This window comes from Mytilus galloprovincialis, chromosome 2 (genome assembly GCF_965363235.1).
Source record: "Mytilus galloprovincialis chromosome 2, xbMytGall1.hap1.1, whole genome shotgun sequence".
Classification (NCBI taxonomy): Eukaryota; Metazoa; Mollusca; class Bivalvia; order Mytilida; family Mytilidae; genus Mytilus; species Mytilus galloprovincialis.
This window is the reverse complement of record NC_134839.1, coordinates 1,137,559-1,157,437: the sequence shown is the minus strand read 5'-3', so window position 1 is coordinate 1,157,437 and position 19,879 is coordinate 1,137,559. Positions and strand designations below refer to the sequence as shown.

Sequence of the window (19,879 nt, the reverse complement as noted above, 5' to 3'; positions counted from 1 at the left end):
AGGCATATGAAACGAATTTTTTGAAATTCTAATGTTAGGAAAATTATTGTATGTGCACATTCTTGAGCATTTATTACGAATTCACATCAATAAACGATATTTCATTTTGCAATTGTTAATTGAAAACTTTTGCTGATAATTAACTTTTGGGTATTGTAGATAAACGTGTAACTATGGAGCACGAGCAAAAAAGGATTAAGAATTTGTTCTTAAACTTTGTTTTAACAGTTATGTATTGAAAAAGATCTGGAAAAATCGATTTATACTATCGAATAAGGTAGACAACAGCACATTTTCAAATGTGAACGTCTTAATAATACTTCATGTTAATTCTGTCTAATTGGATGAACACTGTCATGTCTGTGTTTTTTGTTTCATGGTTATTGATAGAAGTTAACTTGGATTTGAACCTCCTGTTAATACCGAATACGCGTATAGTCACCATCTTATGTTGTTTATATATCTCAACTTGTTCGACTTGTTCGTGTAAAATGTCTGATTTATTTATGACTGTCAATGAGACAACTCTCTACAAGAGACCAAATGACACAAAAATTGACAACTTTAGGCCACCGTACAGCCTTCAACAATGAACAAAGCCCATACAGCATAGTCAGCTATAAAAGGCGCCGAAATGACAAATGAATCCCTTTTCACTTTGAGAGTGCGAGTGCTGCCTTTTAGCGGAATTAATCTTCTCTTTTTCGAAATCTACAGGAGTGTCTTTTATGTGCAAGAGATATGTCTCTCCCTAAAAACGGATCAGCCATTTATCGTCCCCTATCGACGGAGTATCATCCTCATTTTCAAGACCACACTCGCAAATGGTGTCAAGGGAGATCAGGAACGGAGATCCAACCACTACACCACGACTCCCCATCTATCTGTGTTATAGTTATAGTTCATAATATTTTGTTCATAGATGCGTCTTGAATAACCAAGGGATCTTGATAAAAATAAGGTTATCTTGACCTACATTTCACATATGCTGATTAAAGTTTGCGTTATAATAGTCCATATTTGAGATATAACTCGTAGAGAAATAATGTTTTGTCAGTAGATGCGTCTGTAATAGTCAGAATCGAGGGTCTTAAAAAAATGTTATCTTCATATAAAATTCAATGATGAGGAAATGAGGTGAAAAGCTGCGATTAATTCCATATCTGAGATGAGGAATACAAATATTTTGTCAGTAGATGAAACTTTAATAGTCACGAGTTTCAAAATCAAGTCTTGAAAATGAACTAGCCGAATTCCATTTCATCAACTGCACTTAAAAGATATTCGATTTCATCAACTGCACAATTAAGTTATATCATATAGCATTATCGTAACTAATTGGATTGGACCAGTTATGTCAATTGAGGAGTAAAGTCAACTCAGTATATACAAATAAAATTGAAAATGGAAATGGGGAATGTGTCAAAGAGGCAACAACCCAACCATAAAGCAGAAAACACAAAAAACAGCCGAAGGCAACCAATGGGTCTTCAACACAACTAGCAAATCCCGCACCAGGAGTCATCCTTAAGCTGGCCCCTACACAAATATGTATACTAGTTCATTGATAATGGACGTCATACTAAACTCCAAATTATACACAAGAAACTAAAATTAAAAATCAAACAAGACTATCAAAGGTCAGAGACTGTTGACTTGGGACAGGCGCAAAAATGCGGCGGGGTTAAACATGTTTTTTTGAGATCTCAACCCTCCCCCTTAACATCTAGCTAATGTAGAAAAACAAACACACAACAATTCACACAGTAAAACTCAGTTTATGAGGAGTAGTCAGAGTCCGATGTCAGAATTAAGACTGTTTATATAATTTTTTGCACTTAATTTTACACCAAAATCCTCCATATTTCCAATCAAAAATTGTTGCGTGCACCTCAACTCTCTCTTGTTCTGTTATAATGCTGGGATACATTTTTGTATTCTTGTATTTAATGTTTTCTAATGTACCCTATAAAAAAGAAGATGTGGTATGATTGCCAATGAGACAACTATCCACAAAAGACCAAAATGACACAGATATTAACAACTATAGTTCACCGTACGGCCTTCAACAATGAGCAAAGCCCATACCGCATAGTCAGCTATAAAAGGCCCCGATAAGACAATGTAAAACAGTTCAAACGAGAAAACTAACGGCCTCATTTATGTAAAATAAAATATGCGTTTTTGTACTTCTTTGTTATATATTTGTTTGTTTTTGTAGTGATTAAGATTATAACAAAAGGTTGACCGCCATACCCCTATTTTGGACATTTTTTTACGATTATGTCATTATGTCATTATTTCTCTACGAGTTATATCTCAAATATGGACTATTATAACGCAAACTTTAATCAGCATATGTGAAATGTAGGTCAAGATAACCTTATTTTTATCAAGATCCCTTGGTTATTCAAGACGCATCTATGAACAAAATATTGTCAATGTAATGGAATTTGATGCGACTGTCATACAAGTTGAGGTTTAGCCAGTTTCAGAATCAGGTTTAATCCACCACTTTTAATTAAGAAAATGCCTTTACCAAGTTAGGAATATGACAGTTGTTATCCATTCGTTTGATGTGATTTTTCCATTTGATTAGGAACTTTCCGCTTTTAATTTTCCTCGGAAATCAGAATTTTGTGATTTCATTTTTACAAAGTAATAAAGTTGGCATTAACGAATTTAAATCATTTTATAAAACAAGTTGGCATTCAAAACAGTTCAGAAAGTATTTCCTGAAATAAAATAAATATAATTAAGTGATATACAATCTATCTTTACCCTCGCGGCATTCTACAGCTGTCTGTTCTTAGTAATGAGCCTGTCACTGAATAAACTATTTTTTTTTTATTTATGCCAGACGCGCGTTTCGTCTACAAAAAGACTCATCAGTGCGCTCGAATTCAAAAAGTTAAAAAGGCAAAATAAAGTACAAAGTTGAAGAGCATTGAAGACCAATATTCCTAAGTTGTTGTCCTCTACAGAGATATGAGCCTGTAACTTAGTTGTTGTTCTTTATAAAGGTATTTCAAGTATCTTTGTGTTGTGTCGTAATGTCACGTGTTTTAATCTGAGACATTATGTACGTGCCTGTCACAAGTCAGAGGCGTGCCAATCAGTGTTTGTATTTCGTGACTGAGTATCATGTTTATTTTTTCATTGTTTTGAACATAAATCATCTCGTTTGAATTGTTTAACATTTCTCATTTCAGAGCCTTTTTAGATGCGGTATGGGTTTTGCTCATTGCTGTAGACCGTACGGTGGCCTATAGTTATAAAATTTTCTATGTCTTTTGTTCTGTGGTGGAGAGTTGTCTCATTGGCAAACAGATCACATCTTCTTATAGTTACATTTCAATAATCAGAAATTTCTTTTGTTGTGTCGAGCTCAATTATGTGGTTTGTTTTCTAATAAACTTAATCTACCAGTGACAGTTTAAATTAGTCAATAGAAATTTCTACATTATGTGTAAAATTCAAATAAAGACCCAATTATTTAACGAAAAATGTTATTTTTAACAGTGATTTATTCAACATTTGGTTTGTTGTAATTGTATATAATATATCATAAGACATACATGGTATATTTGAATTTAACATACACAGTATACATAGAGTAAAGTCAATACGTATGAAAGTCCAAATAAAGGCAACAGTAGTATACCGCTGTTCAAAACTCGTAAATCGATGGACAAAAAACAAAATCGGGGTTACAAACTTAAACTTAAACGCATTAAATATAATATGAGAACAACGGCACAACAATAAAATGTAACACACAGAGAAACGGACTAAGCATTAGACAAAATCCGATGAGAATAACAAATATAACATCAAAACCAAATACATGAATTTGGAATAGAAAAGTACCGTGACACGTCTTATAGTAATGTGAATGCCAATCACACTTTCATCTAATTCTTTTTAATTTGTTAATTCCATTTTAAGTCCAATAGGGTATTTAAACTTTAAAAAAAACCTAGCTTTTACGTCATATTTGCGTTTTGGTTTATTCATATTTTATGAGGGTTTTGATTAACTATTGATTTTTTAGACACTTTTGTTAAATTTAATATATCTTTTTTTTTCAATTTCATGACCAAATGATATAAAATAATAAGACAGGATAATATGAAAAATAATAATTTAATGTGGTTTGTGAGCGAAACCTGTGCCTGGTGAGTTTTCTTTAATAACTAGTGTTTTATATTGCACGGCTGTTGATTACGAAGACCTTTGAGTATACTTCTTATGTCATTTGTCACCAGATAAAGCAATTGCTTCGATGATTTTCCTTAATTGCTATACAAGATTGTCATGTGTAGACAAAACGCAGGTCTGCAAACAAAATTGAAAACCCTTTTATTTTTATGTTAAGTGTTTAATATTCCACGGCTGTTGATAACGAAGACCTTTGAGTATACTTCTTATGTCATATGTCACCTGATAACCAATTGCGTAGATGGTTTTCATTTTAATAAGCTTTGAAAAATTTAGACTCCATTATTGAATTGTAAATTGATCATTGCCTCGAAGATGCCCATATCAAATACATGTTAATCTCATTCGATCATGTATAAGATTTACAATTTTGCTGTATTAGTAATTTACAGTACATATCTTATAAATATTTCGGCCCTAAAACGTTTTCGAAATTCAAAACGAAATGTACAATACGAAAATGTTTACAAGACCGTAAACGTATTGTGGATGGTAAAAAGACGAAGCGTTATAGCATGTTTTACCTCGTGCGCAGATGACATTAATTGTTGGTCCATAGCATTTAATAAAAACGATGGTAGATGTCAAGCTTTCAACAGAAACTTCACCAATCAACCTGTCAATGGAATTCCTGAGAACGAATGGACTCATTATGACGTTTCACCAGGTATACATTATATTCGGGTTTAGTTTTCTGTAATTAGTTAATACTTTAGTTTCATTATGTATATCTCTTTCATATTCATTTGTTAAAATTTACTGTTTGCAATAGCATGAATTGTTCTATATAATAAAAATGTTCTTATCCCGGGCATACAAACAATGCCGTATTTGGCAAAACGTTTTCAACTTTTGATCTTCAGTGCTGTACAACTTTGTACTTTTTTCACTTTCGATCTTTTATATCTGGGCGTCACTAGTGAGTCTTGTGTGGACAAGACGCGTTTTTGGCGTATTGAATTTTAAACCTGATGCTTTTTGTTATCTATTAATCATGCTTTTCTTTGTCTAATATGGTCTCCTTTTTATTTGTATTGTAGTCCTGTAATATTATGTTGTCATTTCAATGTTATATTTAACTTTGCCATTAAAGTGCGAGGTTTGGCATGCCATAAAACCAGGTTCAACCCACCACTTTTATTCCCCTTTAAAAGTGTCCTGTACCAAGTCAGGAAGATGGCCATTGTTATAATATTGTTCGTTTCTGTGTGTGTTGCATTTTAACGTTGAGTCGTTTGTGTTTTCTCTTATTTTTGAGATAAGACGTGGCACGGTACTTGTCTATCTCAAATTCATGTATTTGGTTTTGATGTTATATTTGTTATTCTCGTGGTGTTTTGTCTGTTGCTTGGTCCGTTTCTGTGTGTGTTGCGTTTCGGTGTTGTGTCGTTGTTCTCTTATATTTAATGCGTTTCCCTCGGTTTTAGTTTGTTACCCCGATTTTGTTTTTTGTCCATGGATTTATGAGTTTTGAACAGCGGTATACTACTGTTGCCTTTATTTATATCAAGAATATTGTAATAGACAATTGAAAAATAACGAACATAGATTTTCACAATAGCATCAGTAAGAACAGGAAAAATAATTCATCTTGCAAAAATATTGCTTCAGATTCTTTCTCGGACGTGAAATATTTAAGGATGTCTGCTTATCATGTTTTGAAATTTTTGTCAGATTTTCGGAATCCTCTGGTTTTATCCATTTGAATGCCTTAAAAAAACTTCCCCATGAACCCCTATTTTTCTTTCATAAATCTTTTGCATGTATAATTATAAGTCATTTGTAAATAATTTTTTAATAGTATTTGAGAACTTTAACTGGTCAATGATAAAGCTATGAAAAATCAAGAGAGAATATTTTCCGGCCTAAATTCCAATGACTAATATCTCGAAAATAAGCACATTGACCCCTATATTTTTTGCTTTTTTGCTTCCTCAATTTATTCCCTATCAAATTCATTGAAAATGCCTGTACCAAGTCAGGAATATGACAGTTTTTGTCCATTCGTTTTTGATGCGTTTTGTTATTTGATTTTGCCATGTGATTATGGACTTTCCCAATTGATCTTCCTCTAAGTTCAGTATTTTTGTGATTTTACTTTTTTCAATACATACTAGTTTTATGAAAAGTTATTTATTTTGAAACTGAGCAGCGAACATCCTTAAGAAATACTTCAGGATGTTTTCTTCTGACGTTTCAGTCTCGTTGAAATCTCGTTCTGAAATTATTTACCAAAACATGTGATACAAGTAAAAAATAGTAATCAATTTAATTAATATCATAATCAAACTAAACTCTGTGAAACAATTGAGGATTTACAATATGTAGTTTTTGATTTTTGAATAATTAAATTTTTATAACTTTATAACCAATCAGGTCAGTCTTTTGAGCCAACATTTTTAGAACATGGATTAGGGATACAAAAAATGTGTGGTCTTGTTCATTTGCCGATAATTAGCTTTCAATAAATTAAGATTAAACCGAACTTTGGCAGAAAATGCTCAAAACGACCTTTTTTTCAGAAATTGTCACTCTCGTTAAATCTTGTAATAGAGATTCAAATTTGCAGTTTCATTTTAACGACGAAGCCTAATGGAACATATAATTTGGAACAAGTGTTCGTGTCAAAAATTTAATGTGAGATACAAAGTATTTTTTTCTGCTTACGATTCTACAAGAATAAATAAATGTTGGCATCTGATGCAGTTCATTTACATTTTGTGGTATCAATAAATGTTTAAAATAACCGAAGAAGTAACCTTAGAGCTATATTGCATTGAATATCTACTGCACTTTGGGTATCATCATTTTCATATGAGATGACGTAGTCTTTACATTAACAGAACCAATAAAAAGAAAAATCAACATAAAATGCAAAGAATTATTGAAGCTTTCACGATGTAAACGAAGACAGTCACGTTTTAAATTTTACGATTTACTGCAAATTAATATTTATTTGATTACCAAAGGTTTACTGAGATAAAGTGAACATTGCCTTCAATCACACATAAAGACTGCCTCATATTATCAAACACATACTTGCATGGGTTGCGTTCAATATCGTAGCGGCTACGTAGTGCTACGTAGATTGTTGTCTACTGAACGAGTAGCTAGCCTAGTTGCTATCAATATCTATGTAGAAGCTAGGCTAGCTACACGGTCAATAGTCATAAATCTGCGTAGCCCTAAGTAGCCGCTACGATATTGAACACAACCCTGTTTTCATTTAATAACTAGAGAAACTGTATTGTAAATCCAATAGTTTTATATCGATAGTTATGATAACCTACAATTCAAAATTATTATTTTCACAGTAACAGTCTGCAAGACAGTGACACCAAATACCCAAGCAAAAAATTGTTCTGAAGTTCAATCTCAAGGTCATTCGTGTAGTGGTGTGTACACTATCTACCCTTCCGTTAACATCCAAAAAGATGTTTGGTGTGACCTACAAACAATAGAGGGTCGATGGACAGTGAGTACATGTATATATATTGAATAACAACCTTAGCTGTGATATAAAGGCACGAATACTCAAATCTCATAAATCCCCTAAATATACATACGAAAATAAAAAAAAAACTGAGGGATTCACATGAATCCAAAAGTATATGAGTAATACCCCCAAAGCTCCCTCCTCTCTATTAAAACAACACGAACAACAAAAAGACATGACACATAAAGTACCAAACTGAGAGTATTTGTAGATTTTAATTCAAGTTCAAAGCCAATAGCAATTTATAAACCATCGAAGTATCTTAGACTCATATTTAAATAAGTAACAATTCCTATATGAAGACAAATCCATAAATTTGCTTCGGACGCGCCAATTTTAAAAACAGATAATACATCTATGAAATACCGAGAATACGTTTCAGAAAACTTTAGTCATTTGTTATCAAAGTGTTACAATTCGTATTAAACGATCTAATGTCACCTTAAGAAACAGTGTCATCGAGCTGGGAAGCCTTTGCTTGTTGATTAAAACATTATAAAGGCCCAGTGTTTTATTTGTGAATAATTATAAATGATTGTCTTCATCTGAAAGCCGTATTTGACTCTAAATCTTGATAATATTAGTAATACTTTATAATTCAATGATTATCTTTTTAATCGCATTTTTCACTTATATATTTTCTTCCAATGTAGTTTTATTCGTTTTGGGGCGTACAAGAAGCTTTAAAACACCGGTATTTACATTTGATTTTTGTTTACAGAAACATACTTATGACGTCACCTTGTTTCGTTGCCATGCCAAGACAATAACATCATTTCGTGGAATTTTCGTTTTATAAAATTTTAGCATGTAAATTGAAATGGACTGATTTGTTTATTTTGCTGTAGAACAGAGATAAATATATTGTATCTGAATCTTGGCTACGTAAACTGGGGGTTTCGATGTCAAAAATTGAGAATATCTGGCAGTATAAATCAGTTTGTCGTAAAGCGGAACAGCCGTTATTGTATATAACTGCGTGTGCGCTTAAGGTAGATATATGGTGATTATACTGGTTGGCGATATTAGGTCGGCACATTAGAATCTAATTTTATTGATATTGCATTTGTCATTTCGGAAGCGACGAGAAATATTTACAATTTGAGACGATCTAATATTTAAACGCTACATGAAGTGTAAATGCAATCGTAATTGTAAATGTACGACGGTTCTGCTGTCTACTGCTAGTAATCATTATGAAAAGCATTCTAATAGTTTCCCCTTAATGTTTGCAGTAATGATGCTAATAAATATGCATATATGATTAAAAATGTTGAAATGTGACATTTCAGGTATTCCAACAAAGGAAAGACGGTTCTGTGGATTTTTATCGAAAGTGGTCGGACTATGAACATGGCTTTGGTGATCCTAAAACAGAATACTGGATAGGTTTGTTAAGTTATGCATATCATCACATGATAACTACTAATGACTTTTTTTTAACATTTATGAGAATGATTATGTAAATATATCAGAGATAAAAATTATGGGAAAACACTTAAATTGACAAACATTGGAACACATATGAAGTAAATGCTGAACCTTAACTTCTCACTAAGATATATAGTTTGTATGTTTTTGTTTTAGTATATATTAACACATTTTCAAATACAAAGCAAGTATTTAACTCAGGATCTCTCGGCTACTGATTTATCATAATATGTTTTGTATTTATCATAAGTTTATCTCTGTTTCAAAGTATATTGTTAATTTATTACTCAATTTGCTTCATGCAATAAAATCATTTGTCAAGAATAGTTTGTTTCCATGTAAAATACATCATAAAACGTAAGCTTCTAGGTGATGTAATTTTCAGAAACAATTGTAATAATGTAAAAAGTTATCAAAGGTACAAGGATTATAATTTGATACGGAAGACGCGTGTTTCGTCTACTTTAGACTCACCAGTGACGCTCAGATCAAAACAGTTATAAAGCCAAACAAGTTCAAAATTGAAGGGCATTGAGGACCCAAAATTCCAAAACGTTGTTCCAAATACCGCCAAGATAATCTATTCCTGGGATACGAAAATCCTTAATTTTTGAAAAATTTTAATTTTGTAAACAGGAAATATATAAAAATGACTATTTAATTTATATTTTAAGAGGTAAAATATGATATCTCTTTTGCTTGAAAACAAAGTTTATTGTGTTTTCCAAAGGTTGGAGAAGCAAATGCTTTGCTGTTTGAATTTAGAAAAAACTTAAATACAATTTAGCAATTTACTCTTCCTTTATAATTCTATAATCAGTAAATGAGTATCATGATCTTTATATCATCAAATTCAATATAGAGTAATTTCACCTCTACTCGTATAAAACATTGTAACAGATTGAATTTATTTTGCACGATCGAAACCATAATTGGGAGGCCAACAATATACAAAACATTTAACAGCCATGCGAACATGTAATTCTGTTTTAAATTCATCTTCAATGTGGAAATTGCAATTTCGATTGTAAAATCAACGATTTGAACTGGTAATACAAACAATCCAACAGGGGACATGAAAGGAACTGCTTACCATTCCGGAACACCATGTTTCCCCCTTGAATTCTAGCTGCTTTTAAAACTCTAATAGTGTCAGATTTTGTGGACCCGTTTGTTTTGTTTATCTTTTTTGTTCGCTGTTTCTTTTACTTATGGTTTTTGATTGCACTATTTTTAGTTTAAATTTACACAACACAATGAACAAGCTGAATATTAAGTCAATTTTATCGTTTGAATCATGCTAATCCTGACGTACAGGAGGTAGGCTACGAGTGTATTACAACAATTTGTATGTGGAATACCTAATGAAAAGTAATACAATGAACATTCAAACTATGTGCTTCTCATTGAGTAAATAGTATAAAAAAGAAACAGTTAGAACCATCTAAACGAACTACAATCAAGCCTGTTATCTTTGATGTGTTAATTTACAACCACTTGACCTGTGAAAATGTGGGTGGAGGTTTTCCTTCTGAGTATATCACCATCCCAGTGGTCAGCAATACTTTGCTGACTTGAATCATCATTGACATGGTGATATTAACCAACGAATTGTTTCTGTTTACAACTGATTATTCAAACTAAGGCAGGAATAGATTATGCCAGTAGTCGCATGTTTGTGCTGACACGGTTAGTAATGTTCAACTTCTTAATATATGGAATGGCTTTGCAACTGTTTTGAGTCGAGCGTCACTGATGATCGTATTTAGATCAAACCAGCGCCTGGCGGACTAAATTATAAGTATAGTGTATTTGGTGAGTAATTACATGAACTCTATTCGGCAAAACGTTTTTGAATTTTAGGTCCTCAATTCAACTTATCGCTATTCCTGGTTGACCCGATAGTATGTCCCACATGAACTATTGACGTCATACAACAATCACTTTTCCATTGTGGTGTCATATATTTTGTATTATGACGTCAAAATGTTACTTGAACCTGTGTGAAGATTAGTAATGGCGAACAAATAGCAATAAGGTGTATGCTCATCTACTTCGTTCTTAGTTTTACACTTTCGTTCTATTTTAGCTTTTGTTTGACGTTCAAAATTATCATCCTAGTATATTTAAGGTCTTTCCTTTTTCTATAAGGAAAGACCTTACTGTATTTCTTCTTCTGATTATTAATGTCTTTCCTTTCTTAATGGAAAGACCTTACTGTATTTCGTTTGTTTATTATTATTCTTTTTCTTCCGCCGTTTTCAAAGTCAATCACCAAGAAAAGTACGCAACATATCAAAATGATCTTTGGTACCAAGTATCGGGTTAATAAAAGCTATCTTGTATTAGGGGCACCAAAGTTTACTATTTACCTTATAGGAGTTATCTTCCCAATTACAAAAAAACACTGTTATCACTAATCCTCGTAAACTATAAGACTTAGCGGCAAATGTTTTGTTTAAATGTTCCTTGCCAGATGGCGCAACTTCAAATAATTTTAACCGAAGTGATCCAGTGACTTATTATAGGAGTTATTTCCCCTTGAATATTTTACTTTTCGGTATGCATATAAATCTCATGAACCGTAAGTTGATTTGAGGTCATTGGATCATAACTTGAAAAATATAGGTCAAGGTCAAAGGTCAAGGTCATATTTTAGATTTTCATATGTCTTTGATTTCCCTATAATTCATGAATGGTTATAGATACAGAAAATTTAAGTAGTTAAAAATGCTTGGTACTTCAAGGGGCAACTTTGTTACATTATGACTGTATTGGTTTTTCCATTATGTAAGGGACAAAACCCCCATTGTTGGTTTATAAAAAGCCATTATTAGGCAAAACTCTTAAAAAAAAGGTCCTTGACCCATAGGGTCTTTTGCAATGACATTGTAGAGCAATGACCTTGGCGAAGGTCACAAGGTCAAAGGTCAAGGTCATGTACTAAAGGGCAAATTATGTGATTTTGGCACAATTTAAAGAGTTTTGTGTGTGTTTAAATTCCAACCAACTAACCAACCAACCAATCAATCAATCAATAAATCAATCAATCAATCAATCAATTAATCAATCAATCAATATATATGACAGTTTATTTATGAAAGTATAATTAAAACAAAATGGAAGGAAAGACCTATCAATTATTCAAGAAGAATTGAATTTTAATTAAGGTCTTTCCTTTTTCTATAAGGAAAGACCTTACTGTATTTCTTCTGTTTATTAAGGTCTTTCCTTTTTCTATAAGGAAAGACCTTACTGTATTTCTTCTGTTTATTATTATTCTTTTTCCGCCAAACTTTGACGAAGTTAGCAGCCTAAACCGTAAGACGTGTCAAGGCCAGTCAAGGTCGTTAAACACCACCACATATATATATAAGACGTGTCGCTTTCATGTTCTCACTTTGTATCGGTGTCATGAATACCTATCCGGAACTCACCCTGTTAGTCGAAATATTTTGTCGGTTCGGAGTAATCCCTCCGAAACCAAAAAACCTTGTTATCGTTCCAACACCGTAACCGTAATAGATAGAAAAAAAACGAAGGGTGAAATTTGTTCAGGACCAGACCCCGGTTCTTCGTTACATTTGATTCGAAAAGATTCAACGACTCATTGGTAGGGTTATGCCCCTATGAAAATTAACCGGTGTCGGTTGGCCACCAAAACTCAGAAACCGTAAGTCGTAGACACCTAGGATCTTCACCAATCATCATCAATTCATGTATCTTTGAAAAATACCTCAAGGTCAAATTTGTATGTTGACCTTGACCTTTGACCTAACACCTTGTTATGGGATAATCTCAGAAACCATTATACTTACAGAAGTTTTAAATAGTGGAAAATGTTTGGGTCATTATGGCGCAACTTTGTTACATTTTGACCGAAGAGATTTGACCTTTCTGTAAGGGGCATAACCCCTGATTTAGGTTTCTGAAAAGACAAAATCAGCTCTTACTATATAACCAAAGGTCCTAGACCCGTGGGGTCTTCACCAATGACATTGGGGACTAATGACCTTGACAAAGGTCACAAGGTCAAAGGTCAAGGTCATGTCCCAGATAGCGAATTATGTGTTTTTGACCTTATTTGAAGGATTTTTAGTGTGTTTTAAATGTTTTTAAGGTTGACCTTGACCTTTGACCTTTCAACTTTTTAGTCGATATCTCAAAAACGGTTAATCTTACAGAAATAGTAAACAGTGAAAAATGTTAAGGTGACTGAGGCACAACTTTTTTACAGTTTGACCGAAAGGATTTGACATATTCTTAAGGGGCATAACCGCCGTTAACAGTTTCTGAAAAGGTAAAATTAGCTTTAACTCTTGAACGAAAAGTCCTAGACCCATGGGGTCTTTTACAATGACATTCTGGACCAATGACCTTCACAAAGGTCACAAGGTCAAAAGTCAAGGTCATGTCCAAATTATCGAATTTATTGTTTTTTGTCATTTTTTAACGGTTTTATGTGTGTTTGAGAGCTTTTCAATGCATTCTACGCATATTGGAACATGTACTTTACATTTCGAAAAGGAAAGACCTCTCAATTGTTCAAGAACAATTGACATTTTAATTATTATTCTTTTTCCGCCAAACTTTGACGAAGTTAGCAGCCTAAACCGTAAGACGTGTCGCTTTCATGTTCTCACTTTGTATCGGTGTCATGAATACCTATCCGGAACTCACCCTGTTAGTCGAAATATTTTGTCGGTTTGGAGTAATCCCTCCGAAACCAAAAAACCTTGTTATCGTTCCAACACCGTAACCGTAATAGATAGAAAAAAAAACGAAGGGTGAAATTTGTTCAGGACCAGACCCCGGTTCTTCGTTACATTTGATTCGAAAAGATTCAACGACTCATTGGTAGGGTTATGCCCCTTTGAAAATTAACCGGTGTCGGTGGACCACCAAAACTCAGAAACCGTAAATCGTAGAGACCTAGGATCTTCACCATTCATCAACAATTCATGAGACTTTCAAAAATACCTCAAGGTCAAATGTGTATGTTGTTCTTGACCTTTGACCTAACACCTTGTTATCAGAACAACTCAAAAACCATTATACTTACAGAAGTTTTAAATAGTGGAAAATGTTTGGGTCATTACGGCACAACTTTGTTACATTTTGACCGAAGAGATTTGACCTTTTTTTAAGGGGCATAACACCTGTTTTAGGTTTCTGGAAAGACAAAATCATCTTTTACTATATAACCAAAGGTCCTAGACCCATGGGGTCTTCGGCAATGACATTGGGGACTAATGACCTTGACAAAGGTCAAAGTTCAAAGGTCAAGGTCATGTCCCATATAGCGAATTTGGTGTTTTTAACCTTATTTAAAGGTTTTTCAGTGTGTTTTAAAGCTTTTAAATACATTCTACGTCTATTTGAACATGTATTTTACATTACAAAAGGAAAGACCTCTCAATTGTTCAAGAACAATTGACAGTTTAATTATTATTATTATTCTTTCCGCCAAACTTTAACGAAATTTCCCAAAAAAAGTACGCGACATGTTGAAATGATATTAGGTATCTAGTATCGGTTGACCAAAAGCTATCTTGTGGTGAGGGCACGACCCCGTAACATTTCCTTTATAGGGGTTATCTCCCCTAACACCGAAAAACTTGTTATCATTCTAACTCCATAACCATAATAGGTAGAAAAAAACAAAGGGTGGAATTTGTTCAAGAACAGACCCTGGTGCTTCGTTACATTAAATCGAAAAGATTCAACGACTCATTGGTAGGGTTATGCCCCTTTGAAAATTAACAAATGTCGGTTGGCCACTAAAACTCAAAAACTGTAAGTTGTAGCCACCTAGGATCATCACCAATGATCATCAATTTACATGAACATGAAAATTGATCTAAGGTCAAAGGTCAAGGTCATGACCTATTTTTTGACCTAGCTTGTTATCGGATTTACTAAATAACCGTAAAAGATGGCTGATAAAATGTAACAGAGAAAATATGTGTCTTGTCGAGATCTACATTTGTTATGTTGGGTTGAAAATCATTGGACCAACTGTTATGGAACTAGGGCACCAAAACTGTTTTTGGGGTCCGAAATGATGATTGTTTGCTTATAACTTAAAAGTGGTTAGAGATAGAAAGAAACTTTGAATTGCAAAAATGATCCGCATAATAAGATCTACAAAGTTAGGTCAAGGTCAGAGGTCAAGTCCCTTACTGGAAATGACATTTTTGTCCCTAGCAACGACATACAAGTCCTTAGCAATCACTTATTTTTTTTAACTTTAAATACTATGAATAGTACATATGACATTTTTAATAACTTATTTAAATATATTTATCCTTAGGATTGATTTTTGCCCTAAGCAACCACTTATGAACATAAAAAACCTTAGAAACCATATATTTTTAACTAAGAAGGCAATTAATAAAAGAAAAAAGGAAAGACCATTCAATTGTTCATGAACAATTGACTTTTTAATTCATGTTGTTTTTTTTTTGTTGCTCATACTATCATTTATGTAAACTATTCCATTTTTACTTAAAGGGAATGAGGCTTTGTATCAATTGACACTTTCTGGTGGAAATGAATTGCTAATTTTGATGCAGACATGGGATGGTGTATGGAAGTATGCTCATTATACCGACTTTTATATCGGCCCTAAAAACGACAATTATAGGCTTCACTTTTCTGAATACAGTGGCTCAGCAGGTTAGTGCAGCGATTTAAATATATGAAATGTTAGTTCTTTCATAAAACGAACTAGCCAACAGAAAAGCCAGAGGTAATGATAATGTCTTCAATAATAGAGAAGTATCTTTGTCGCAATACAACGTTATGTTTTGAACATAGAAGCCAAGTTTCTGCCACTAACACATTATATTTGTAATATTTAAAACTTATTCTCTTTTTTTTCTTTTCTAAAACCATGACAACTTAAGGTTAATGCTAACTTCATCATTTTTTGTTGGTTTTAGAATACAAAACTATATAGTTTATAGTCCAATGACGTTACATATTTACATATGAGTATACTAATAAAGCAATTGTTTAAGTTTCAGAAAGGCGATTTACACCATCGTGTATGTATATTTTTCTGCAAATTTAAAGACCCGGCTCTTATTTTGTTGTAATAAATCTAACATTTTTACAGGTAACAGTCTGTTCAACCAGGTAGGATATCAATTTAGTACACTAGATACCGATAATGACGTCTTTGGTGGATCTTGTAATCCGAAGTACCATAAGGGAGGTTTTTGGTTTAATGACTGCGGTATTTCCGATCTGAATGGATACTATTACCCTTCTGGGATTATTTCCGGAGATTCATGTCATTGGTGGACATTTACAGAATCCCGAGAGTCTTTGAAAACCATTTATATGATGGTTCGATAATTTGGTAAACACTATGATGATCACAAGTGTCATAGTGTTGAGATGATCTTTGAAAAAAATCGAATGCAACTCAATTCCACCATTTTTGGATCATATTAACAGTCAATTATATTTCTAGTTTTTAAAACTACATATATAGTATCCTTAGTACAGCTTAACTATTTAAGTTTAAAATTACTCTTCTGATTGCTCTGTTATTGACGTTGGTGTATGACATTTCAATAAAAGCATTCGAAATAAGTTTGAAAGGAGTCATTTGTATAAATAAACTCATCATAGATACCAGGATTAAATTTTGTATTTACGCCAGACGCGCGTTTCGTCTTCAAAAGACTCATCAGTGACGCTCGAATCGAAACAAGTTAAAAAGGCCAAATAAAGTACAAAGTTAAAAAGCATCGAAGACCAAAATTCCTAAAACATTTTGACGTCAAAAGTCTATTCGGAGCAGATCTAAGGTCATTCGGAGAAAAAAATCAGCTGAATACTAAATAATTACGTTATTCACACGACACTGTATCGGTTGACCGATGATATCCAGTCGATAATATTTATATATATGTTTTTTTCTTGTACATATATTCAATACATCCGAACTAAAAATGGTGTTGGTGCATGAATCCAACATGAATAATAAATGCTCAATTTAACAAACAAATAAAAAAAACAGGAAATAGATTTAATGATTGAAATAGATTTTCTTCTCAACTTTTGATACGACTAAAAAAAAGAGTCAACAACAAAATCTAAAAGAGGAAAAACAACGAAAAAAATAACATGGTTATCTACAAATTGCAAGCATCACAAATGGTTCTTTTAGTAATTTTGAACGAGCATACTTTTAGTTGTCTGCATCTTAGTAATCTGAAATAGTAGTACTGATATTGAGAATTATCGGTAATTTGTACATTTTTCCTTTGATGTGTAGTCGCTGATAATGTCAGTATCAGTGGACTGGCCGTGATATAAAAATTATTGGGTTAGTACGCAAATGACATGCGCGAATGCAACGCGTAAGGATCTACTTTCCCCCCTTCATGCACAAAATTGCGCGTGATTTTTATCGCAGAAACGCACGATATTTTTGGCGAATGAAACACTTGACATTGATTTTAACTTTCACAAAGTTAGTTTAGCCTTTTTTGTTGTGAAAATGTGAACAGAAAATGCATGAAAAAGCCTACAGACTTAAAATGACTTTAATGAAGTAAAACTAACACATCGTCCGTGGTGTTCCAATCCGAGTTTTTATCCATACAATACCAATACCATGATACATAGCCTGGTGCCGTTCCAAGTGAGAGGTATTTGTTTTACCTGTTCAGTCACTATAAAGTGTTACAATTCATATTTAACGCAACACATAAATAGTGACCAAAAAGGTACCGCTATCGCATGAGAGAAGCTAGAAAAAATGAAATGAAATGAAAAATGCATTTTCGACAGTTTTCTTGGACCATCATATACAATTTTAAAAGATGTGGTTTCATTGTCAATTTAAAGATATTCATAGATATTCATAGAACGAAGAACAAAAAAGTGAACTTATTCATATGCGGATCTAGGATAAATTTTAGAAAGGGGGTAACCGGGGCACCATCTATTAAAATGTTTGAAATAATTATGAAGTAGACAAGAAATGAGCTTGTTCAGATAATTTACAAATTTCAGTCAGCTTTAAGTCAAATATAATTATAACTTGACGTCGTTGAACTTAAAAATGATAATCAATGAAAAATCTGCCGATTCATATCGTATCATTCTAATGTTCTGCATTTTATTGCTGACTTACTATGCTCGAGGGGGGATAGGACCTTAATCGGGTGTCTTTAAGCTCGTGATTTTGGGATATCGGGATATACTTTATTTAAATCACAGGAGTTTGATATACCAAAGTCGACTATCACAGTAGAGCTTCTCTCGAGCTTCTCTCAAAGCAGAATATTAATGAAACACATGCAATAATGTAATGACTTGGCCAAGCGAAATCCCTTGGAAAACATGTGTATTTTCATTCAAGCACCTGTTATCGGCTATGATTCGATTTTGGGCTATTTTAAAGTTTGACACCGGTTCTCACCTTTTTAATTCAATTCATTATGCTTTCAGTGTTCTATGTAATCCGTTTTCCAAGTGTTAAACCATTTTTATTGTTGTATAATTGAGATAACTTATGTATGAACTTTATGTACCACAAGCGTAAAACAGTGTATGAATACTATAGCGGTTGTAGATCGATTATTACAAGATTATTGTATTAAAACTATTTTAATTGTGATTGTAAATTGTACTAAGATGATTTTTATGTTCCGTAAACATGTTGTTTACGTTTTTATGTACTTAATTTTAGCTATCGGGGATTATTTTCGTTCTTGTCAGGCCCGTTCACAGTTCCCCGTTCGTTTCCCCGTTAAGAACCGTTCGTTACCCGATAGCTTCATCGGGGTATAAAAAAGCTTACACTTGTTTGTCAGGGGCTCTTCCTCCTTAGTCAGACCTACAGATATGTTGCCAGATTTTCGGTCAGTTGATACTGTCGATTATTCAATATTCGCTGAAGTTTAGCATATTTTTATCATGTATTTCATGAGATTCTAAGCAGTTTTACTGCAGTTGAGAACTTTTTGGACGTTTTCTGTTCACTATAAGTCTAATATTCTAGTACTTAGATCAGAATCAAAAATGGATTTAATATAATTGTACATGTACATATAAATAGCTGGTCTATTTATTCAGGCTAGCTTTCATTTGCTAACCTGTTTCTTTCAGGTAAACGGATTAAAGTTACATGCCTTCCCCATTCACCTTTTCCCCTCCCATTTTGTTAAGGACATTTTGTTAAGTATCCTGTTTGCTGAGATTTTCCAGCATTCAGAGAGAATATTTGTAAATTCTGTATATTTGTTAGGCTAAGAATTGTAAGAAGCTAGAATAATTACTGTTTAACTACTCTCAATCTCAGTGATTGAAGTTTGCTTCCTGTGCTTACTCCAGGAGGCTGAAGTCTATTAGATAATATAACAAAGTACTGTTATTTTTAAAGTATAATTGATTAGAAGATGGCATACAATATATGTTAATGTTATAGCATATTTAATAGTTGGTTGAACACTGTAGCAAATAATTTAGATAAAAACTATGTAATATTGTTTACTGAACAATTCGTGAATTAACTGATAAAACATCTTTATGCTCACAATTATCTTACTTTTCCTTGCTGAAAACACATAATACACCATAGTTGTCCAACTGGTCTCTGATTGTTGTCATTACACTGTCTCGTGAGAGAATAGATCTTTTTGTTAGACCGAGACAAGAGACTATTCGATTGTCAGATAGATAATATTCATTTGTGGAATAGTCTGATGG

General features: G+C 33.0%; 1 long non-coding RNA gene across 1 annotated transcript; it reads left to right on the top strand.

The window, feature by feature from the left end:
- The first annotated feature begins 4,502 nt into the window (after positions 1-4,502).
- On the top strand, positions 4,503-16,805 carry LOC143062067 (uncharacterized). Its single transcript, XR_012974524.1, has 5 exons — positions 4,503-4,888; positions 7,536-7,696; positions 9,010-9,106; positions 15,662-15,826; positions 16,269-16,805. It is a non-coding gene; the product is annotated as an uncharacterized LOC143062067 (long non-coding RNA).
- Positions 16,806-19,879: the final 3,074 nt, after the last annotated feature.